Below are 25,108 nucleotides of genomic sequence, written 5' to 3' on the forward strand. Positions count from 1 at the left end.
CTTAAACCAACAATCATTTATTCCTTCCCCATTTTGGAGGATAGAATTCTAAAAGGAAGGTATTAGCTGGGAGGTCAAAATCTCCAACAGAGGATCTTCCCTGTCTCGTCCAGCTTCTGATAGCCCCAGGTATTCCTTGGCTTGTGGCAACATCATTGCTTTCTCTTCCTCTGTCTTCATGTAGTCATCATCCCTCTGTGTTTTTCTGAGTTCTAATATTGTCTTCTTATACGGATACTAATCACATTGAATTAGGACACACCTAATTCAGTATGACTTCACCTTGACTGGGTTATGTCTGCAGTAACCCTCATTCCAAAAAGACTTCACATTCACATAAACAAAGGTTAGGACAGCAACATACCTCTGGGGAAAGATACTGTTCAACCTTAAACAGGAGAAAAACCAGGGAATGAAGGAGACTACAGAGGAGTGCATTCATGCAAGCGAAGAGGACTAGAACAAGGGCTATGAGGAGAACTTTGGACAAGCCTACTAGGAGATTTCTGCTAACCTAATGAGTACATCAGCAGGATAGATGAGCAATGAGAGCAGAATCCAGGTTGCAATGAGGCAGTTGGTACATGGAGCTGAAGAAGTACAGACATGTGGTCTGACAAGAAGCTCATTGTAGAGGGAAGGAAAAAGATAATGCAGTAGCAGAGAAGAACACAAAATTAAGGAAAGAATTTAGCTCTGTAGTGCTTTTCTAATATTTGACTTTCGGCAATGGGTGATACTTGACTTAATTTGTTCCTTTACAAGTATCATCCCTACATTTGGACAATATGTTCAATTGGTTTGCTGATACTGAAAGTTCTGAGCACAGTTTATCTGAACAGTTTTTTATTATTTACACCATTAACACATTGTCTTTATAGAAATGCTACAAAATCTACATAAGACAAAAATGGAAAATAGTAATCATAATTAACAATTTGTTATATATTACTCTAGACTTTATATGCAGAGATGCACATGTATTAATATATATTAATATATATTTTAGGTAAATAATTCATATTGTGTATAACATGTTTTAACTTGCTTTTTTATTTAACAGTATATTGTGAAAATTTTATATATCAATATGTACATATATATGTATTTATGTTGTACAATAATGTGTGTGTATATATATATATATATCTGGAGATTTATTTTGAAACAAAGTGATATATAGGGTTATTGGAAAAGTCATGATGCATTTTTCCACAGAAAAATACATCATAACTTTTCTGACAACTCATTACATGTAAGATTTCAAAAGTTTGTTGAAAAAATAAGAATAAAAGTATGAGTCTATTTTGGTGCAAAAAAATTTAAAACCCATGCATAGTTTTTTCATAACACACATTTTCTATGAGCTTTTATAAAATTTCTCATATATGTATTCATGTAAATATAAATATAAAATGCAATGTATAATGACCGCATGTATTTCAATCTGTGGCTGGTCACAATTTAATAAACCAATACTCCCTCCACTCTTGGGCATAAATTCATACCAAGCATCCTTTTACTTAAACATTAGTCTGATTAATTTTTATGATAAATTGCTAGATTGAATGGTATCACAGTTACAATCTTTGTTATATATTTGTGCACTTTCCTAAAGTTAAACATGTCTTAGCTAAATACCACCTGCTTTGTCTCAAATTTTGGAAATGCTGCAGAAAATAAAAATTCAGAGATAGTGTTATAGGGGCAGCTTCAGTACATTCTCATCGATAGCCAGAATAAGAAGCTTTATGCAATGAGTTTAGTCTTTTTTTTTTTTTTAAGAGGTTTTGCTATAGGGCGCATGTGCTCGCCAGAAAGACAGAGAGAGACAGAAAGACAAAAAGTGAGAAATAATCCCCCAAGGGGGATGGCCACACTGCAATCCCTTCTCCTCCATTCTCCTCTCGGGATCGTGGGCACACCCGTACACGCGGCCGGCATGAGTTTAAGCCACTGGGTCTGGGACTCAAACTGTAGTCGACTAAATGGGAGTCCAGCAACATAGTCATTACACTAACTGCTGGTTCTCAAAGTCTTTTTAAAAAAACACATTGTTTACTTAAGTATTTTTTCTAAATGTAAAATTAACATGAGAGAGGTTTTTTTTTACTGGTTAAATAATAATGCATTATGCAAAGTTCATTTTATTCTGTCAAAAAAGAAAGGAAGCAGAAAAATGGTTCTCTTTTTGTATCAGACTATGTGCAATACAGGATTGGTCAGAAAACAGTAGAAAAATTTAAATATTGTCTCTTCCTTGTCCTAATATCCTTGCATTTGTTCATGAAATCATTTAACAACGATTAAGTACCACTATCTGCAAGGCAAGTTTAGGCAAGCAAATGAAAGGTTCATGTTTGAACACGTGAAGTATGAGGTAGAGGCAGGGAGGTGAGAAAGGACATCCTAAAGTGATGCTTAGAACAAGAGAGATCAGACCATCCTGCATGAATTTGGGGTCGGGGATAGAAGTGAAAGCTGACAGCAAGGGGACTAAAGAGACCCCAGATAAAAGAATGAAGAAGACAGTGAGCTGTCAAGGAGTTCATGGGCCATACTTGTTTGCACATATTATATTGGCAATAACTTAAAAACATGATAAAACCCAGTGTTGACAAAGGTTGGGAGATCAAGAAATGGTCATCACTGTTGGCTGGACTCTAGTTGGAAATCATGTTAGAGGTCATTTTGGTAACATTCAATAAAAGGCTGAACAAAAGGACTTTGATGGTGCAATGCCACTTTAGCCAACAGACACACCCTCACAAATACCCATGAGTATGTCAGCATATGTAGATATTAATTTCAATATTATTTTTCATGGCAAAAGATCACAAACCATCTAAATGTCTGTCCATACAAGGGAATACTCCACAACTGCGAATAAGAATGAAAACATCCATGTGTTCCATAAAGTGGAAAATACAAGCATGCTTAAAAGGGGATCTCATTTGTACAAAAAGAAGCATATGCATAAACATCTGTATAGATCTTTGAGTATTGCTTAGACTGGAAAAGGTCTGAGAAAAAACTGTTCATGGAAGTATCCTCTAGGGAGGTAGGTAGAGGGTGATGGACATTTGCTTTTACTTCACACGGTTCAATGTTTTATAGTGAGTATATTTGACTTTTCTTAATTAAAAACTATCACTTGAACAAGAGAGAACTGAGGAGCTCCCATTTTGGGCAATTGAGCATTTCCAGGGGGACACCAGGGACTCTGAATGGTTTAGTCACCCACTACTGGGCAGCAGATGAGAGTCAGAATTCTGGGACTCTTAACACATAGTCACTCTCAATGTCCAGTACATAGAAGTACTATTTTGGCACTAAACAGGATTGTCAAAGATTCTGGACCGATGGCACTTTAGTGATATAGGATCAGAAATCTCTAGGCTGGAAGGGCCACAAGAGCTCCCAGGTCACTTAGGAACATGTTGATTGTGGTCCAGATCTTCCTTTTCTAGCTTAGGCTCCTGAGATCTGAAAAGTTAAATGACTTGTCCAAAGTCATCATAAGAATATGATGGAGGAGAGACTAGCAGTTGTGCTGCCTCTTGGCTGCAGTGTAAAAATGTGCTTTGTCCCTGAGTCTTGAGTGCCTGGTGCCCAGTGTGGGCCCACAAAGATAGAGGGGTGTAAGATCCATTAAGACAAAGCTAGAGCAAGTATGGTCTATACTTACTCTCGCATGCTGAAAGAATCTGCATTCATGAAATGCTTGGGCTCTTCAAAACAACTCATGTTGTTTGGTTTTGTTTTTATTCCTAAGTATAAAGTTCATATGGAAAAGATCATTGCTTTCCAAAACCAAGGAATGGTTAAAAAAAATAGTAATACATGCAAACCTTTGAAAGAAGCAAATAGATATATTTATGCTGACATGGAAAGATATCCAAGAGACTTTACATTAAAAATATGCAAAATGTTTTATATAATACTATTCCTTACGTGTAAACTATACACACACAGTGGTGTATGCATAACCATCTTTGTAAAAGCATTTTTAAATTATGGGTAAATGTTGTGTCTCCTAAAACCTGATGGTATGATTTGATACCCAGTGCGGCAGTGTTAGGAGGTAGGGCCTAGCAGGTGGTGTTTAGATCAAGAAGACACTGCCCTCATGAATAAATTAATGTCCCTATTAGAAGGGAATGGGTCTCCACTCTGGCAGAAATGAATTAGTACCTGAGACAACTCTGGGTTGTTATAAAAGTGAGTTTGTTGCCTGTAGGTGTCTCTCTCTCTCTCCTTACATGTATCCACTTTCCTGTCCACCTCTCTCCGCCATGCTGTGATGTGGCATTAATTCAGACCCCATGCTCTTGGACTTTCCCATCATTGGAATTGTGAGCCAAATAAACCTTTTTTCTTTATAAATCACCCAAACTCAGGTATTTCTGTTACAGCAACACAACAGACTAAATATCAGTTAATTTTTTAGCAGATCAATGGAAGGAGTAGAACTTTCACATTGCAGTTTGCTTACACTTTCTAACCATGTGCATACATATTATTAAAGTTTTTATGTCATAATGACAATTAGCAATAATCACGCTTTGGATAAACCTCACCAGCTATAATACTGCCACTGTGCAAAGCTATTTCATATTAACAGAGGCTGTCTATCTGGATGTTGAGATATGGGATTTTTTTTCTCTTTTAAATTTATCAATGTTTAAAAACTTATAAATTCCATAAGATAAAAACAAATGGAAAATTGAATGCTCACTGAAGAATTGAAAGACATTTGGAAAATTCAGAAAAATCTGAAAAATCAGAAATGACAGATGATTCACTAATCCTGGAACAACTACTGCCCACCAGTTGTGACAATTCTTTCCATACATTTTTATAGGTTGAGAGAGGCATATGTGTTTTTAAATTGTTGTCATCACAGCCTTTAAAAAGTTCTTGAATCGTCTTTCTGTGGAGACACCAGCAAACCCTAAGCATGGAGATTGCATTCTGATATAAATGTATTCAATCATCCAAATATTACTACTACTGTGGATGTAAGTTTTTCTCCTCTCCAAATATTCTGTGCACTCAACAAGTCAGGTCATGAGGCTGCTCCCAATTCTTTCATGCTTCAGGTCACAGGGCATACCTATGCCCAGGAGGATACTTCTGCTGCCCCCAAGGATAGCCTTGATCTGGATCAGCACTTGCTTCTTAACACCTACATCCAATTGCAAATACTGTGCTTTAGTGCCTAATAGCACTTCATTTAATTAAAATCAGAGAAAAAAAGCTTAAAATATAATTGTGTTTTTGAGTAACTAAAAATGGAGTTCATTGAGCTAGCATGGAGTTATTCTCACCTGTAACTTTCTACACATTTTTAATCACGGTGGTCCAGGGAGTTTTGCAGAGAAACATTGATGAAAGCTCATTGTATTCTACTAATGTCTCTGGAACTTCACATCTTGCATAGAGCTTTTGAGTATCTTATTTGTTCTGCATTCCCCTTCCACACAAACACATGCACACACACATGTGCATGCACACAGGGATGCATACAAATGCACACACAAACTTTCTACACATTTTTAATCACGGTGGTCCAGGGAGTTTTGCAGAGAAACATTGATGAAAGCTCATTGTATTCTACTAATGTCTCTGGAACTTCACATCTTGCATAGAGCTTTTGAGTATCTTATTTGTTCTGCATTCCCCTTCCAATCACACAAACACATGCACACACACATGCGCATGCACACAGGGACGCATACACATGCACACACAGCACTTAATTCCATCCATTTCTGTTAGCAAACACTACCTAGAAGAGCTTAGTTCTCACCTCATGAACCCCTGCTTGCAGTGAAAGCTCTGAGATTGCAAACATTTGGGAAAATAGCATCGATACCTACATGATGTTTGTTTCATACTTGGTCAGTTTTATTACTCCATACATGGTGTTTCCCAACGCTTTAAATTTCCTTATATAATCAGCAAAGATCATAGTTATGACTACATAGAGGTCACCACTGCTCTGGGTAAAAGTCAAATTCTCCTTCCAGGCAGCCAGTGTAAACATCAAGCATACTCCATTCTGCTATTCTGGTGATGCTCGGCCCTACTCTTGCAATGACAGACGGACCACAGCAAAACCATCCCCCAAGCTCTCCAGGTCAACTCAGGGTGGCCTGCAGTCCAACTTAAGATAATTTATAAATGACACATTTAGGCCACCTCAGGCATCATATACCAAAACTGTCAACTTATTAATATAAGAGGTCTTCAGAAAATTCATGAAAATGTATATTGTGAAAAAAAATTTAGAATTATTCATTTAATTTTTTCTTATTATTAATTTTTAATTTGACCAGAGAGAGCTTCGTGTGTGGGGGAGTGAGAAAGCAAGCCACCAGGTCTGGAACTCAAACTGCTGTCAGTCCAGTGCTTCAACCACCATGCCACCTGCTGGCCCCAATGTCAATATTTTTTGTAGCAAAATAAACTTACAAAATTCTATCCTCTCATTTCGTCTATGAGAGAGGGACAGAGAGACAGGCAACCTCAACAAGGCCCCCACATTGTGACTCATTTCTAATCTCAGTCACACTGGGTCATAGGCATGCGCACGCACACATGCAAATACACACACACACACACACACACACACACATCGAATGTTGCTCAAAGAGGCCTCAGGATGTGAACCTAGGACCTTTCCTATGTGGGCGCAGCTGCATTATTCCTATGCCACCATCTGGCCCCTAAACCTGTACTTGAATTTCACTTTTCTATGAACTTTTTGAAGTCTTCTCATAACATCTTAAAGATGTTGTTATCATTACAGGGGGTTGCAAAATTCATGATTATTTGTCTCCTTATTGAAATTTTATTTTAAAAAGCCAATTGCCGTATGACAGGTCAATTTTTTTGAGACTGATATTCATACTTTTAGAAGTCATTATGAGGTCTAATTTAGAAATATCTCTTATCTTCTTGGGGTTTATAAGTTTTCAAATGATTTGTTTTTGTATTCTTATTGAAAAAAAAACTATGCCTTTATTACTGAAATCAAGTTCCCCCAATATATGTAATATTTATTTCCAAATTGTGTCTACTTCTGTGGGCAAAAATAATCAGGAAAAGCCACTGGCTACAAAAACTGCAAACAAAATGAACCTTTAAAAGCTAATGACTTAAGGGTGGTTGTACAGACACATAAAGTATGTTGAGGGCTTACACTATTTGTCATTAACACATATTCTGAAAGCTTGGCTAATATAATGTGACACAAAATTAGTCAAACACAATTCATGCAATATTGTTTAATTTTACTCCTCATTTAACTTGGTTTTAAGCAAAATCATTATGTCACATGATAACGTTCACTTGAACAAGAAATATTTCATAATGGTCGCTGCCTTTAGAAATGAGTTATTAGGGGCTCCATGCTGAACACATTCTTAACTATGAAAACTATAAAGCTAATAGCTTAATCATATTTTGACACCATCTACATACTTTATGCATTATTTACAAGAAAGATATAAAAATGAAACCAGTGAATATCTCACACAATACTTCACAGTCATAGTTAACTGGTTAAAAATATAACACATTTATCTTCCAGGGGCTTTGTATTTGCATATAGATATTTGCATACCATGTTGCAATGTGCTGTTAATGTAAAATTTAACCTTTGTTCTTTCCCTCTGATGTGCAAGGTATACTCATTAAGTTAAAAATAATGGCAAAAATAAGTCTTCTGGTGATATACATTTCATAAATTATTCCCCAGAGCAGTGAGGAAAGGTAAAATGTGGGTGGGAAAATGTTTAATTGAATTAATTCCTCATTTTCTGTATTTTTATTTTACAACTCGGAGACAGAGCACTTTGACTAGTATATGTCAACCCCATGAATTGCAAAGAACCTCCTCTCAATTATTCAAAGTGTCAACCCTCTTAATCCTATAGTAAAACAATTCCACGTTTCAGGACTGAGATGAATGTACAGCATCATTTTGCACACCTGTTAAATGGATAGCCATTTATTCAACAGAGGGAATACACAACCACTCTACATAAAACATATTGTGATATCATTAAACATTTGGGCAAAATGTAGAGGATTCTTAGCCTGCATCCAGTTATAATTTACAATCATCAGTTTCTAATTAAGCCCCTACGTGAACTTTTACAGGGGCAAAACAAGGACTTAGAAAGCTAGTGAGAGACTGTCAGATATTTGGAATATCTACATTCCAAATTCCCTTTTTCCATGTTGGGATATTCTAAAACTAAAATGTGTTGGTCAGCTGGATGCAATGCCCAAAGTCACATTGAGGCAACGAGTGGCCCAGATCCCACTCTTGGAAGAAAAAAGAATAAACAGCAAGTCCATTCAAATTAGGCAGATGTCCGAGGCCTTAAATGGAGAGTGAAATCTCAGATTATCTCTACCCAAAATGATTCCAGTTCTGGAACTGGAGGCATGCACCGTGACTCTGGTGCCGAGTGAGAATGAACGAGGGACAGTGATATACAGAGTCTTGGCAAAGACATGTATAAGCAATGCTGAGGTGACACAGGCCACCAAGTCAGGAAGATGGTCTAGGAGACTGGTCCAGGCAGCCCCCTGTCAGGAACACAGAGCAGAGCCAATGTGGGATATGTCAGGGAAGGGGTCTTCAAGCCGTATAGCTCATTACCTAGGGCCCTAAAGTCCCAAGAAAGAATCACTCTTCACTATTCTTTACTCCCACAGAACATTAGAACTGTCAACTTAGAAAAAGGACATGGCCTGAAAACTCTTGGATCCACCAAGGGTGGGCTGGGCCTGCAGCCAAACAGAGCCTGGACTGTGATTCCTGACCCCAGTAGAGGCCAGTGTTCAATGATGCCTCAATTCATGGACTATGGTGATGATTCTGGGGTTCCCCTAGATTTCCAGAAGGAGTTTGGAAGCAAATGTTTTGTTCTGTTTCCTCTTTCCAGGGCAGCCCTAACATTAGATCTTACTGAGCTGACCTACTCATGACTTCCATATTGACCTCCACAGACTGCCTCTTTTGGGGAGGAGATAATTTGTCTCTGCCGTGTCTCCTGGGTACCATCAAAATTATGTCTGCTGATTCTGGGATGCCAGTACAGTCTACACAGGGCTTCAGTAATACCACCTGGCCATATTCATTGAACTCAAGAGTCTCAGAACAGCCTTCCCCAAAATCCCAGACAGTGTGTACAACCTTCCACTAGGCTCCCATTTTCCCAGTGGAATCTTTCCTTTGCTTTTAATGAACGTACTATTTATAAGTAGTGAAACATACTTAACCTGGGGGAACATATTTATTTAGTATATTTAGTCTAATCTGCTGGAGACTTTTGCTTTCTCATTCCATCACCACTGAAAAGACAAATGCACTGTGATTAGACCTCATTTTCAGTAAGAAAGGAAAGAATGACCCCAACGCAAAGTGCTTTTAAATGAGCGGCAGCCTTGGCTCTTTAACGAAACGTCTGAGCCCCGTTGAAATGGAGGCAGGTATATTAGGCAGAAATGCCGTATTGAACTTTTACTTATTTACTGTGTTTTCTGGACTCCTATGTGTATGTGATTGTTCTTGTAAAGGTTCTTACCGAGGTAAATAAAATTGTAGAACCTTGGAAACATACTATTATTACAGCATGGAGCTAAGGTGTGCAGAACGGGAAATAACTCTCTGAGGGATAAATTACATGTGATGAGGGCTAAAAGAATACAGCTCCTATTTCAGGAAGTCTTCCAGGCAAAGATTTGGCAGTTTTAGCGTTCCTTTCAAGACAATGCACGTACACCAAAAACATTATTCTTCACAGAGCGCCCTAGAGGCCGCGACTGTCACGTGGATGCCGTAGTTATTCCATTCCCTCAAATTCAACACAGATCTTCTTTATTAATTTTAATTTGTCATCAATAGCCTGACAGGCACTCTTTCGGCAAGAAATACTGCATTAACTGTTTCACTCACTGTGGCAGCTATTAAAACTGGGATGGTGATTAGCAGGAAGGAGGTCAAACAGAATAATGTGAGTAGGAGTCGCTACCAGCGAAATGTATAACACAGGAGGATTTATTATGTTCACTTGCTGAAATGTAATTTAAAAACAGAATATCACCACCTGCTATGCTGGCTCGTAGGGTTACTCAGATCACTTAAACATTTCCTGCTAATATGTTTATTTGCTTCGGGCATATATTACCATTTACTGTATTTCTAATAACTACAGTTAAAATAAACTTAATTGTTGCTATCTACTTCATGTAAACATAGCAGGTAAATAAATCATCCCATGATTAGCTCAGACGATGCAAATTAGGGTGATTTAATCATCAATATTGGCAACAGAAAAATTAGTATTTATCACCTCCTTGCAAAAGCCTAAATTTAGTTCTCCGATTGAAGAGTCTGTTTGCACAATAAGGATGTCACGGGGATGCTGAAAGACTCTACCCAGCTAGAAATAAAGTGACATACCACTAAGAAGACTAAGAAAATTGTTCAATTTTTGTGGATGCTAGACATTCCCATGTAAACTTCACGTGTACTCTTTCTGAAAAGTCGGAAACCCAGGCATATTGCTGGTGATTATCACTGATCCAGAAATCACAACACATAGCCTTTGGCTGCCCTATTTGAGGACTTCAGATCGACTGAAAATAGAGAATATGTATTTAAAAGTACAGCGATTTTCAATATGCAGGTTATTTTTTAACAATGACATCCCATGAAATAAAGCAGCTATCTATCATCTTTCCCTGACTTCTACTGGTCAGTTAATCCTTATGCTAAATGTCATTTAAACCATCTAGTTTAAGATCTCGCTCAGGCTCTGGTTTGTAAGTTATGTGGAATATGCCATGGATGGTAACACGGGGCCGGACAACCATAGCAGAGAGGGCCATCTCATCGTCTGTCAGTGAAATGATGATGTGACCCAACCTACAGCCTGGAAGATCCCATCCTGGGCACAGAAAAGCACTAGTTCAAGAGCAAGTCTGCTGGGGAACCAGCAGTTAGCGTAATGGCTATGTCGCTGGACTCCCACGTAGTCGACCGCGGTTCGTGTCCCGGACCCGGTGGCTTAAAACTCACGCCGGGCGTGTGTACGTGCGTGCCCAAGATCCCGAGAGGAGAATGGAGGAGAAGGGATTGCGCCATGACCATCCCCCCTGGGGGGTGATTTCTCGCTTTCTGTCTCTATGTCTCTGTCTGTCTGTCTGGCGAGCGCACGCGCCCTACAGTGAAAATCTCTCCAAAAAAAAAGAGCAAGTCTGCTGTAACTCCTTTTCCCTATAGCTTTCATGCCTGCACATTTGTACAAAAAATAAAAATTTTGGCTTAACCATTCTTGAGTGAGGTGCTCAAAAATCACAGCTTATCTCTCCATTTCTAAAAAAAAAAAAAAAAACAAAAAAAACATAAAATAATATTTTCTAATGTCTTGTTAAAGTCTTTTCTGAGTATTCCTATAAAACAGGATCAGCCCTATTACAAGAAAGCTTGCAATGAAAGCTTGCAATTAATCTCTGAGAGTTGCTTTATCATGAGGCAGAAATGTAATAAGCACGTCTGTCTTTGGAACTTAAAAAAGCACAACCAATAAATATTGCCCTCTCCTCACAATTGCCATCCTCTAAGCGGGGGCTCTGTACGAATGCAAAGGGAATATGTAAAGAAAGAGACACCACAGGATGCATGCATTTGACTCCTTTTCTCCCAAGAACTGCCTCCTGCTTAAATCAAGCTAGGCTACAGGAGGCAATTTTAGTTGCAGTGTCTCCGGTGCCAGAGCCTGTCACATTAGACAATCAGAGAACTTTTATAAGAAAACCAATGAATGTTAAATATTGCCATCCTGTTTGCGGAGCCCCGACTCCCATCTCGCCCAAGGAAAATGAGCAGCTTGGGTACCAGACAGGCACTTTGTTCCTGCCAGCCCCACCCCACCGGGTACAGTTGGGCTGTGAGATTCCCCTTCATCTAAGGCAGCCACAACAAGGGCTTTACATATCCGCTCAATTTGAATCGATGATGGGAGCGATGTTTGTAATTCGACATCAAGCAGCCCTGGTGTCTGGCGTTTATTTGTGCTGTTGTTTTGGCAGGTTATCCAAGGGCCCCTTCTCATCTGACATGTCAGGTCTACAATCAAACAAAGAGGACTAGTGAATTCACTTTTACAGTTAGGCAAGCTGAATGCTATTACCCGTGTATTTGTCACCGACCTGCAGATCCCAGCCTCTAATCTGCCATCCGGATGGAAGCTACAAAGTGAAGAGTCGGGGACATGCATTTCCCAGTAACTACCTGCTGCCAGCTATTATTTTAAGGATCCTGTGATTTTCTTTTATTTTGAGTAGAAAAAACAAGGCAGCTGTGGTAATAAAAAGGCATATCAACTAGTCACTTCCTGGCAGATTTGTCACTGGTGTGGATACAGTAGACGGATTTTTTTTTTTTTTGGTTGTTGCTAGAAAATGTATACACTCGAATATAATACTGTAAATCTGGAGTGTGTGCTTCAAATAAAATCCTTTTTAGTACCTTGCATACTGGTAAACAAAATAAAAATGTATGCATCTTATAAAGAACTGCAGATACACATATATGCATGCAGGATGCTACCTACAAATCATACATTGACAGAAGGTATTTTATGTTCTATGATTTTGGGGTGAAAGTTATTATTTTTTATTCCTAAATCACATTAACATAGCTACCAAGCCATACGTTATCACAGCTCTCCAATAATGTTCCTAAATATTTCCTAATGATGGATTGTATCGCAGGGCCTCCTAAGATGTAAGTTTAACTATATAATTTCAAGTTGTGAATTAAATTACAAAAACCAGAGGTGTCTGATAATTCTTTTATTTCTGTACATCACATAATCATATTGATGTCTGCCTCTGATCAGCACATAAATAAATCTTCAGGAATAATTGGTCACCAATAAAACATCCGTTGCTCGATTTTGTTATGTGTTTTAAAATCAATTAGGCAAAGCTTTGAGGAGATGATCATTCCTATGGTGGTTTCTCAAAAATTGTAGCTAGGTATTTGTCAAGCCCCATAACCACAGACTGTATGTTTACACTTTCACATTTTGAAAGATATACATGACTTCCGAATCGTGCTCAGATACACAACAAAGTCAAGACACGGCTGCCCTTCACACCAGCCCACTGGCCTCCAGGTATGTCCACAGGACTAATGTATTGAACAAAGAATTCAATGCCTCAGTGTTCTCCCATCCGGAGCAAGAGTTGGACAATTCCGAACAATAAAACCCGGCCCAAACAAAGAGTGATTAATGACTTGGGGAGCTGCAATGCCATGTCGACCAGATAGGCTCCGAGTGGGTCTTTGAAGGAGAAATGAAAAGAGTTTCAGGCTTTAAATATTTACTATTTCATTCATCAATGGAGCATGTAAACGCAGAAACAAATATTCAAACATTATTTTCCCAAGACTCCATTTCCCACATTGTGCTCACATGTAAAGCCTATTTATGGCAATCAGCATAATGGAAGGCACGGGAAAGAAAACAGGTTCCAGAGACAGCAACGATTATTCAATACAAGCCATTCGTTCCCCTTCTGAATGCTGTTCATCACCAGAGTGCCTTGCAAGTTCCTCAGCTCTGTATAACCTACCCTGTACCGTGGGCCAAAGTTTTAGTCACATTTCACTGTTTCCACACAACCCATTACTGAAAAAGTGATCCATCTCCATATGTGAATGAATGGTCTTCTTATCATTTGAAGGGGAAACAAGTAGAAAATGATCCCAGTATGCTGCGGATCAAAATATGTTTTAAATCATTGTTACTGTTATAACAATTTTGAGGTGTCTATTTTAATTTTTCATTGATAAAATTTACTTTTTCTATATGGTTAAGTGAAAAAAGCATTCTTTTAACTTTAAAACATATTTACAATATCTCCTAACCTAAGGAATAAAAATCAGGTTATTCTATCATGCTATTATTATATACATGTATTCATTTATTGAACACTTTTAATGTGCACTTGCATTACCTCATTTAATCCTGACAACCACTGTCTGAGCTAGAGAACACATTGTTACTTCTATTCTATTGTACATATGAGAGAACTGCAACTTAGAGAAATTAACTTGCCTATGGTCTCACAGTTAGTAAGTAGGGAGTCAGACTTAAAATCTACATCCAGGCAATCCCAGACTCCTACCTCAGTCCTGTCCTCCTTCTCCTCTGTATTCCCCACCTCAGCACTCTTCCGTTGGCTAATCACACTATCAACAGTAGCAAAGAACACTTGGAAGTTGTTAGTAGTGACATCTTGATCCTCCACCATTACTCCCCATCCTTTTGGAGTTGGAAAAAAAAATACTCTTTGAGAAAAGAAACGCAGATTTGCCCAACACCATCCCACAGTATCAAGGCATAACGAAGGGTCTGGAGAGGGAAAAGAGCAGGAGCTGGTAAAGGCGAGGATGAGGGAAAGGAGTTAAGAGAACTTTTTTTTTTTTTTTTTTGGAGAGTTTTTTGCTATAGGGCGCATACACTCGCCAAAAAGAGGGAGAGAGACAGAGAGACAGAAAGCAAGAAATCCTCCTTCAGGGGGGATGGCCACACCGCAATCCCTTCTCCTCTATTCTCTGAGGATGTTGGGCACGCACGCACACATGCCCAGCGAGAAGTTAAGCCACTGGGTCCGGGACTCAAACCACGGTCAACTACATGGGAGTTCAGCGACATAGCCGTTATGCTAACTGCTGGTCCCAGAGAACTTCCTTATAACTAAAGTTCTGCTTCTCTGGCCAATAGAAAAGGAGTATCTATGGAAAGGTGGTTCAAATGACACAGATGTTGAGATCTGGGTCTTCAAAGAGGGTAACAAAATAATTTCCATTCATCGTCTCTTAAGCACTAGACATCCAGTATTTCTGTTTTAACCCAATAGCTTGCAGAACCCCAAGCATGTCCTATGAGGCTTCGTACAATCTGCTTCCACAAACTTGGATGTGCCTCAAAAGACACATTTCCTTAAGTGTCCTGCACTAGGTCACACTGGCCTGTTTTCTGTGCATGGCCCTTGCCCTTCTCTTCTTGAACAGCTGCAAATTTTGTTCCTTGGCCAGGAGTGTAGCACCTTCTCTGTTGGTCAAAATAAAAAGTAAATTGAGTAAACATTACAATATTATAAACCTCACATGGTTGCACGTGTGTGTGTGTGTAATGAGGATATTTAAGATCGACTCTCTTGATAAAACTTACCTGTACCTGAATCATCTAAATAATTTGTCTATACAGTCCATTTTCTCATAGTGCTTAGGACTGTGTCCTAAGTACACAGGATTTTCAACATCCAGGAAAAATCAGTTAGGAAATTCCTAGAAATACAAAAAGCATCATCTATGCACATGTGTGTGCATGCATACACACACACACATACACACACATACTTGAACTCATTTAGAAGAAAAATGAGCAACTGTAGGTTTTTGTGACCCTTTGGTGAAGATATTTCAACTTTGCATTTGTAAATTCCAGACTCAGCTTCGGCTATAACTTAAGAAAGTCTGTTAAATTGAACTTCAGGGATTTCACAAAAAAAAAAAAAAAAGAGAGTGCTTATCCTCTGCACAGCATGCCACAGTAAAACATGTGTGTGTTCACAGTATGTGTGTGCATGAACATGTGCGTGTGCTATGTGCATTCATGTCTGTATGTGGGGGAGCAGAGATATAGAGAGTAAAGAGAGAAATTGTCACTTTATTTGTTGTTATTCTCTATACATACGCTTCAACAAATCTGCCGATTTCTCCCAGCATTGCCTTTCTGGGAGAAAGGCCAATTTTCTTCATTTTTAAAATATCATAACATTTGTGTTAGCAAAAACTACTATAAATGCCATCGGCAACAGAATTCCAGTTTAATTTCTATTTTGACTTTATCAAAATTTGAGAAAAATATCTTTGGGGAATACAATTATTTGTGCTTAGCCTCAGCTCACAAATAAACACACACCAACTGTTCCCTACAACAGGGAGCTATTCAGGAAGGTCCCTCCTAAGTATAGAGGCCATGGCCAAGACAAAAGCTGGAGCTGGACCCCACGGTGTAATCTAAACAACATAATTCTGATCCCATGGACCATACCATGTGGTCTAGCATATTGAATTTATAAAAATCATATTACAAGGATACACAATATTTACAAAATATGAATACTGATTTGTCACACTGATTCTCAACCTGAATGTGGTCGACAGCATTGAGAATGTAATTTGATTCCTTTTAATAGCGTAATTAAACAAATAAGAGCATTTATATCATGTAAGACTCAGACATAAGAACTCATGACATTTTAATATTTTACTATTTGAGGCTGCCTACTGCTTCAGTAATGGTTAAACCTAGTTAAATTCCCATTGATGATACTGATTATTCTAGGATCTAATATTCTCCTCTGGTTTCATTTAAAATCATAATCTTTCTCAATGGCTATCCTTTATTGTTTTTATAATTTTACTTGTTAGATATTAATGAATCTCTGGAGTTCCAAAACCTATATTTGAATGTTTTAACAAGTCATTCCAAAAATATATTTGGTAAACTAATTAAACTTAGGACACATTTCAGACAATTCATCTGGAATATCAGTATGTATTAATACTTGGAAAATCACAGGCTGACTTGATGGCATGTACCCAGCATCAGGGAAATCAGCAGGCTCTGCTTTTCCATGCAAAAGTAGTACCCGAGATGAGACAAGGGTTTGTGGAGACAGCTCCTGGCTCCTCAGTCGTTAATTAGCACTCTTGGCTAATACCCTCCAAGCAGAAGAAGAAAACTGACACACACAAAGTATATCAGTGAATTGTCTTCAGTTTTTCCCTAATAAATTTTTTTAAATACACGTCTAAATTGTCATTAAAACATGTCATCCAAATCCTAACTATTCCACCTTGATGAATAAATAACAGACAGGCCATCCCAACATGCAGTTATTAGCACCATTGTTAGGTAGAGATTCACCTCAGCTGGACAGAGAAAGCATTGCACATCTTGAGCCAAGTGTATCATTTAATCTCCTTCCTCCTGTCATTGTCATCTTTGGATGTGACAAATTCCCTTCATTCTGTTTCCTCCTCCTTCCCTCAAACTTAATGTGGTTGAGTCTCTTCTCCCACCTGGTTTGATTTCTCAAATTCAATCAAAACCTCTTTAAAGTCCCCCATTTTATTTGTCTTTTCAGTGGACTCTGCCCTGTGACTCCAGCACTTTGTCCCCTTCCAATCTTCAATGCCCCCTGCTTTCTTCGTTTCTTTCGTCAATCCCACAGTCATTCACCTGTCGACCGGGTCCTTTTTGGATCCTTTGGAAACATGTATGAGCTACAAGTCACCTATTTAATGTTGATGAGGAAGTCAATGAAAAAAATTATGTTTAAATATTTACAACTCATGTAATTGAAAGGCATTTCAGAGATTATCTATCCATCCCCCTGTCCCCACCCACACCCCCGCTACTCTGCAGAACTGCAGAATGGTGAAGAGACCCACGCAGGGCCATAGGACCAGTTGGTGGCATTTCTGGGGTTGGAGTATGATGTCAGGGCTCCTTACTCTGTAACCCTCCCATATACAGCTACTAAGAACCTTCTGATACAGCAGTCACCTGGCTTCTGCAAATGAAACAGCCTTCTGGACTGTGTTATCATGTAGGATACCATCATATAATGCAAAAGAAGGAATCCAAAATCATTCCAGAAATGTGGCATGTTATATACTAAAACTATCTAAAAGCAAGAAGTTTGAACAAGAGATCCAAGTAACCTTGACCTTATTCTTTTTTTTATAATTACTTTATTTAACTTTATTTGTTTATTTATTTTAATTTTGCCAGAGAGAGAGTACGAGAGAAAGAGGGAAGATGAGAAGCAAGCCACCAGGTCCAAGACTTGAACAGCAGTCAGCTGTGTGGGAGTCCAGTGCCCTTACCCACCACCCCACCTGCTAGCCCCATCTTGACCTAATTCTCATTGTAGCCTCCTAGATAAACATTTCAAAGCTTAAACATTCCCATATCTCACCACAGACAACCACAATGGTGCTCAGTTGTCAAATGCTTATTAAGTATTATAAATGGCAGACATTACTGTTAAAGTGTCCCAATATTTCATAAAATCCTCACAATCACTATAGATGGAAATTATCTTTTCTCATTTTGCAGATAAAGAAGTTGTAGGTCAAAAACTTAAATAACTTGCCCCAGGATTTGAACTATTACATGAATGAGTCCAATTCAAACTCAGATCTGTTCACTTCTCCGGCACCATGTTGTCTAACACCTTTGACTTGGTGTAAATTCTTCAGACTATGGTTCTACAGCTGGCAGCAGCGTTTCAATGATAGTCATTCATTCATTCATCTAGCACATATTTACAGAGAACTCTTCCACGATAGCCTGCTCCCACTCTGAGAACAACTGACCAGTTAGTCCTGGTCCTTCCCCTCACAGGTGTCTGGCTTTAGGTTCCCTTTGAAGAACTCTGAACTAGACTTTTAATGCCTCTTCTCCCATCTGTAATTGACCAGTTGCTTCCTGTCTTTATTATTCTTCACACACCAGCTTAAGAAATAAGAAAACCTTCTTGCTAAATGGATGTAGAACACAGAGGATGGGGGGAATAAAGTCTTTGAAAGAGAAAAGCGTTGATCATTTACCAAGAAGAAAGTCTGTTAGTGGATTAAAGCATATTCCCTAGGCCTTTAAAGATATCTATTAGTAATTTACAGAAATTATGAGAGCAAAAAGGGCTGTTGTTTTCAGAATTCAGAGCTCAGCCTGTGGCCTTCTACCAGATGATGCTCAGAACCAGCCTCTTTGGGAATTCATATCAAACTCGGGTTCATAATTTATGTAATGACATATACTTGGACACTGATTAGCTATCGTATCAGCTCTGTAATAAAGGCAGCATAACCCCTAGTTTATCATTCATTTATCTGAAGTCATTTTGAATAATATCACAAGATTGTAATGTAATCATTATGCTGTACAGCAGTCCTGGGCCTGCACACCAGGCTGGCGGGGTCAGGGCCCCGGCAGGGTTCACATCGCTTAATTTACTCACTTCTTACACATTTATAAAATTGGAGTCAACAGTGTAGTATCGGAGTTGGATCCATGAGCAGATGCTTACACAAATTGCTAATAAGGTGTTCAATAGGAAGTACGAGAAGACTTAATAACAGTAATAATCTTCTCTCTGAGTCAGGCTTTTGCTTGAGTACATTTATAAAATTGGAGTCAACAGTGTAGTATCGGAGTTGGATCCATGAGCAGATGCTTACACAAATTGCTAATAAGGTGTTCAATAGGAAGTACGAGAAGACTTAATAACAGTAATAATAATCTTCTCTCTGAGTCAGGCTTGTGCTTGAGTTTGAAACAAGTCATTCAGTGCTCAATGACTAGCACGGATTTCCTTTGACTCACAGGCTCTGCTGGACCTGAAGGGTTTATCGACAACCACTTTGCTGCTATGAAACGCTCTATTAGGAAAACTGTGTCTTTGGGACACGGGGAGGGAGATTGCAGAAGGGTCGATTCCTCCAGGAAAGCGTCTGGGTGACAGGCAGGGTGGGCAGGCCCTGGGTCTGCAGCCACAGCAGTGAGAAGAGGAGAAGAGGAATGAGGCAGAGGTAACACTGCACAAACCCTGGTAAAGGGGGAAACAGAAGGGAAGGGGCTCTTGTCTTATAAGGACTGCTGGTGTTCATCAGTGGCCCTTCTTGTCCCTCCCCAACCCTTTCCTGAGGAGCTGACTCAATATTAGGATACTTTTTACATTCAATGGTTGTTTTTCCCCAGTACCTTTGCCCATCTGCTTGTCTTCTGTGGGACATGGGAGGATTCATTACAGTGCCCTGGGGGCTACCACCCCCAGACCACCAAATGTAGGCAGAGAAATCGTGATATGATATTAAGAAGACATGGTTTTTCAACTGACTTTGGAGATTGCTCATGGAAATCCCTGCCTTGCTGTGTGTGTGGTGTATTCCAGAACCAAAGTAGCCAACACAAGCCCTTTCCACAGTAGGTCCCAGCCCAGGGCTACAGCAAGGCCTGTGGCATTAACCAGCAGTGGGCAGCTGAGCCAGTGGAACAGGAGAGGTGAGCCCAGGGTAAGGCTAAGTACCTCCTTCTACGTAATCAGCAAGACAGAGGCAGCAACTAGGTGGAATCCACAACTGGGGGGGAAGGAAGCCCCGAGTGGTCTCCCAGGTCATACTCCCAAGGCAGATGGCAAGAAAGGGGTAGAGATAAATAGTGGATAGGTAGGGGCTAGGCAAGTCTACAAAGCTCTAGATAAGGCCATCCCATGATTCCCACATCCATTTAACAAGGATCCATGAAGCTTGATGAGGTGACAGTCATTGCTGGACTTTCTACGCATAGCTCCAAGGCAGGTAAGAGAGCAGTAGCCATGCTAGAACCATCTTTAGGGAAGCTATAGGATTATGAAACAGACCAATGCCTTCCACCTGAAAAAAAAAATCTGGAAGGGCTTCCTGGAGGGAGTAGTATGTGGAGAAATGAAAGAATTTCACCTACTTAAAGCTGTACTCTCAGACCTAAAGGTACAATTCATCTTCTTTCACTGTATTAAGGCTTCATGAAGACAACAGTGGCAGAAGCCCTGCTGTGAAGTCAAGGAAACACGGGCTAAACTTCAGGTTCAGAGTCAGTGGTCCATAGTGTCAATCTCATGGAGTGACTATCACTCACTTTCCTCCTTTCCATATGTTTGGTCATTCACTGTGTTGGTGTCATATATAGCCACCTAATTATCCATTTGATCTAGGCTTTGGTCTTAGATTTTCTCCTACAGGCTTCATCAGTCCTTTTTTAGGAAAAAGGTGAGGTATACATTATAAATAAATCATAAGAAAAATAAGGGTCTAGTTGGATGCTTGTATTTCTCTGATAACATATTTTGACACAGAGAGAGCCACATTCAGATAATTTTTCTTACAGTATACTGTCAAAAATGCTTTATTTTGTTTCTAGTTGTTATTATTTATCTCATGCCATGCCTAATTTATAAATTTAACTTATCATAGGTATATAGGCATAGGAATATATATATATATACACACATACATATATATATACTGACACACACACACACATATAACTATAGTTATTATTACACCAGCTTATGTGTGAAGAACAATAACTACAGTTATATATGTATACTATATATGTATATATACACACACACACATATATATAGTTCCTGACTATCAGTGTTTTCAATGTCTGCTAGAATGTACCCCTCTGGATAAGGGGACTATTGTATCTATATCTGAAAAGCAAAAGGTTCCAGAAGTCCCAGGGAACACCTACTTGTGTCTTGTTGGCCAGAACTTGTTCACCAGAACTTGTTCTGAAGACCAATCAGCTGCACAGGAAGCTAGGAAAGTGGGTGTTCAGCTTTTGTAGACCCCACAGTACAGGCACAAACTGAGAGGCATATGGGAGCACCAGCCACAATTTGTCATTCTGTGAAAGGCACTTATTCCTCTGAAGCTGCTAAGTACCCATGCTCCACAGCCTAGAAAAATGAGAAAAATAAGCATCATTACACTAACAAAACAAAACAAAAAAGCCCTCCACTCTTCCTCCAAAACTAATTAGGAGAGAAAAGTAAATACCAAAGGTAAATTAGCATACGAACTGAAGGTACTTCGTTGGCTATTTCCCTTTCAAGACCATGTTTCAAAAGATGTCTGGAAGATCACAATCAAAAGTTATATCAAAAAGAAGTTTGACTGCAGTTTGCAATTTGTTTCTGTGCCTTTCCAGGGACAACTTGCAATGAAGGCTGCAGAAGTCATCCCTAATAACTTTGCAGTGAATGATAAAGGGCAGTTGACAATAAACACAGCAAAGCTACATAGTAATAACAAAAACTTCTACAACTGGGTTCCCAAGGAATAACCCATTTAAATAGAGTGCAATTCAGAAGAAAGAAAACAAATGTTCTAGCAAAGTCAGGGGTCAAAATGTCAAGTTATTCACTACAATATGTTTGTAAGCCTGCCGCCAGCATCCCTAACTTCTCCACTTAGACTTGAGTTTGGCCAGCCCTGCAGGTGGTTCCCAAGCATTTTGAGGGCATCTGCAAAGAATGAGAATCCGACAATGATCAGTGAAGGGAAGCTGCCTAGGCTGCCTCCCTCCTCCAACCTAGACCTTTTCAGGGAAAGTCAGAGAAGAGGGGAAGCTGAAAAGGCCTGAGAGGTCCACTACAGTGGCTGCCTGTATTAACAGTAAAGATTGACTGAGCAAACGATGACAGGCCATGGCAACAGCCTGGGACATCTGAGAGGAGAGGCAGATGACACAGTGGCCAGTAGCACAAGTGAACATGCCAGGCAGACCTGGTCACTTCCTAGTTGATCTTGTACAAGGTACTTGACCCAACAGAATTTGTTTCAGATGGCATACTGGGAATAATGTTGATGTGTACTGCATGGGACTCTTGTGAGAGATAGTACATGCAAAATCCTTACCAGAGGGCTTGACACCAGTAAGGCCTCAAAAATCACTCTTAGCAATAATTCCTACTGGAAATACAACTCCTCTGAGCTCTATGGAGGTGCCAAACACTTTTTGGTCAAGTTTCTTTTACACTGAGGTATTTAGCTTACAGATTTTCCTGATTTCAAGACCTTGAAATTAACTAAAGCCAGTTTTTTATATTTATGTCTGTATGTATATATACACATACACACATATATGTGTATGCATGTATGTGTGTGCATACACACACACACACATATGCATACATGTACATTGTACTGGTGAGAGAATCCCTAGATTTTACCAGCTTCACAAAAGGGTCTGCTAAGCAAAAAAAGGAGAAGGGCCAAAGCCCTTGGAGTTAATGATAGCACTGGACGTGGATCTGTTGGTTTTCTCAAACATAAGTTAATCATCTTATTCGATCTTGCCCCCACCATTCAATCTAAGCCTAGTAATTTCCTAGAAAGGCAGCCCTGTCAGCTGAGAAATGTTTAAGTACAGCCATGGGCAGAAAGGAGAACAGGGAGCTATTTGCTATTTGCAGAGGCCTGAGGAGGCAGGTTTTCCAGACAGGTCAGAATTTTATGTAAGCCATCTTGAAGCAAAAGCAGCTTTGGGATGGGTTTGTCTCCAAGGCAAATGCATTCCAATGGACCAGCGACCAAAGTTTCTTTCTGGGAAGGAAGAGGAGGAGGAGACAATAATTCTAGACAAGGACCTGTCCCATCCACAAGGACAGAAGCTGGAAAGTGCAGAGACACCCCCAGAGTGACCTGCTTTGAGCAAATACAGGAAAGGTGTGGGTAGAGAGTGGAGCATTGTTTTCTAATTAAACAATGACTTTTGGGAAGGACCGTATTCACAAGGTGAGTGGTTGTGTGGTAAACACACACTGAATCCTTAATTGGACGATTACTCAAGTCTGAAGAAATAAAAGTCACCAGTAGAAATTATCAGATCTTTTCTTCTTTATCATTCCTGAGAAATACTGAAACAAGCAAATAAAAAATCACCCATAAACCATGACCCTCCACCTCTCCTACAGTGGAAAGAGAGTCCAGTAGGGTCTCCTACCTCTCCTTTCCACCACTCACTCCTCCAGTGAGGGTTCTGAGCCAGCAGGAGACAAATGTAGTAAATACATTCTGTCCAAAAGTCATCTTTTCCATATTATTTTCTTGTCTCTAAACCAAATTATAAAAACCATACAATGAATTATCTTTTCTTCTGTAGTCAATATAATGAAATGAATCAATGTCCAAAGGAATATAAAATTCCATCCCAAACCTCAGTGGTACATGGGAGATGCTGGCCTTTCATTTCTTTTTTTTTTTTTTTTCAATAATTATTTATTTATTTAATTCCATTTGTTATTATTATTTTTCAATTTGAACAGAACACACGGGGAGAGAGAGAAAGGGAAAGTGAGAAAGAAAGCCACCAGATCTGGGAAACAGTCGGCCATGCGGGAATCCAGCACCTTTAACCACTACACCACCTTCTGGCCCCCATAGCCTTTCATTTCATTTGGAAGATTAAGAATAAGACAACAAGGGACCAGCAGATGGCGTAGTAGATACGTTACTGGACTCCTACGTAGTCGACCATGGTTCAAGTTTTGAACCTGGAGGCTTAAAACTCACGCCAGGTGCGATTGTATGCATGCCCAAGATCCCGAAAGAAGACTGGAGAAGAAGGGATTGCGGCATGGCCATCCTCCCTGGAGGGTAATTTCGTGTTTTTGTTTGTTTGTTTGTTTGTTTTTGAGAGGTTTTTACTACAGGGTGCATAGGCTCCCGAGAGAGACAGAGAGACAGAAAGCAAGAAATCTCCCCCCAGGGGGGATGGCCATGCCGCAATCCCTTCTTTTCCATTCTCCTCTTGGGATCTTGGGCACACATGCACACGGTGTGAGTTTAAGCCACCCTTTTTCTCCACACTCCTCCTGGAATTTTGGGCCTGCACACATGTGAGCCAGCTCGAGTTTCAAGCCACCAGGTCCAGGTCCAGGATTCAAATTGCAGTCGGCCACGTGGGAGTTCAATGCCTTAAGCAGTACTCCACCGACTGGCCCCAAGTAGACATTTTTGTATTTTGGAGATGAGAAAAGCCTTTGCAAATTATGAAACAAGTAGACAAAGGTTGTTAGATTTAATAGACATACCAGCCTAGGTAAAGAAGACCTATTAATAAGAAAAAAAGACAATTCAATAGACGAATATGTAAAATATTCAAACAGGCTCTTCACAAATGAAGAAAATCGTGAAGTCAGTGAAAAACAGGGAAAGTTGCTTATTCATATTAATATTGCAGGAAATGAAATTAAAGCCAAAATTAGAAACAACACAATACCCACACTGGCAAAAATGTAAGTCAGACAATATCAAATGTTGGAAGGGATCTGGGAAGCAGGATATCACGTACCTCTCTGACACAAACATAACTAGTCCAGCCACTTAGAAAAACAAAGTTATCAGTACCTAAAAGAACCTAGAATGCACATATCCTACCAT

The 25,108-nt window shown here is 39.4% G+C and overlaps 1 pseudogene; it reads right to left on the minus strand.

Annotated features, from left to right (window-relative positions):
* Positions 1–4,476: 4,476 nt before the first annotated feature.
* LOC114007562 (uncharacterized) lies at positions 4,477–4,609 on the minus strand (annotated as a pseudogene).
* Between the last annotated feature and the right edge of the window lie 20,499 nt (positions 4,610–25,108).

Source organism: Tupaia chinensis, unplaced genomic scaffold (assembly GCF_000334495.1).
Source record: "Tupaia chinensis unplaced genomic scaffold, TupChi_1.0 Scaffold000197_1, whole genome shotgun sequence".
In the NCBI taxonomy this organism is placed as follows: Eukaryota; Metazoa; Chordata; class Mammalia; order Scandentia; family Tupaiidae; genus Tupaia; species Tupaia belangeri.